At 31.4% G+C, this 687-nt stretch overlaps 1 protein-coding gene across 1 annotated transcript in view; it reads left to right on the top strand.

The window, feature by feature from the left end:
• Positions 1-687, top strand: part of LOC116852944 (odorant receptor 82a-like) — a 3617-nt gene that overhangs the window by 2195 nt on the left and 735 nt on the right. The window contains exon 5 of the transcript XR_004379885.1: positions 11-535. The gene's annotated coding sequence lies outside the window, so the exon portion shown is untranslated. The remainder of the gene's footprint in view (positions 1-10; positions 536-687) is intronic.

Raw genomic sequence — 687 nt, 5'->3', positions numbered from 1 at the left:
TTTATTTTAGGTTGTTAAAACAGCCGTGGGATATTTAAATCTCCTTCGATCAGTTGTAGATTGAATTACAATACATTTTTTAATTTAGCGTAGAATGAAGGAACTATTAAGTATGTAATGTTGAAGTAAACATAATTAGATATTGAAAGTTAAATACGGCGTCCTTTCCTAGTGAGGCGGTCTAGATTTCATTCCTGACGAAGCAGTATTTTTCACATTACAAAGTGGAATCAAATCAATGTTACTTTATTTGAGGACGAGAAAAAAATTGTATACAGATTTAATTGAGAGCAAGAGATAGTTTGCACACGACAGAAAAGTTTACCGCGAACATTTGAAATAAACACCGAGGGATTATTCAGTGCGTGCATCTAACTACAATTAAATAACGAGATCCTCTCTTCAATAATTTTATTTGGCAGTCGCACCAAAGAACCGTCATTTGGCTCCTACATATCATACTCTCTTCTTTAGATATTAAAAATAGATATGAAACCTTTTTACTTTCGTTATAGAGGGTATCGCAGTATTATAGGTAAGCATTTCTAATTCCGTTAGTTCCGCGCTTTTTTTTTTATTCAGTTATAAGTATTATTTTTTGTAACGTCTAAAAAACATTTCAGTATAGAATTATCCTGGTATCAGTTTTTTTGCAAGTTGAAGACTAAGTCTTATACATTGTTATTA

Source organism: Odontomachus brunneus, unplaced genomic scaffold (genome assembly GCF_010583005.1).
Source record: "Odontomachus brunneus isolate Ranch 3 - 2012 unplaced genomic scaffold, Obru_v1 Obru_scaffold_262, whole genome shotgun sequence".
Taxonomy (NCBI): Eukaryota; Metazoa; Arthropoda; class Insecta; order Hymenoptera; family Formicidae; genus Odontomachus; species Odontomachus brunneus.
This window is presented reverse-complemented; position numbering and strand designations above follow the sequence as displayed.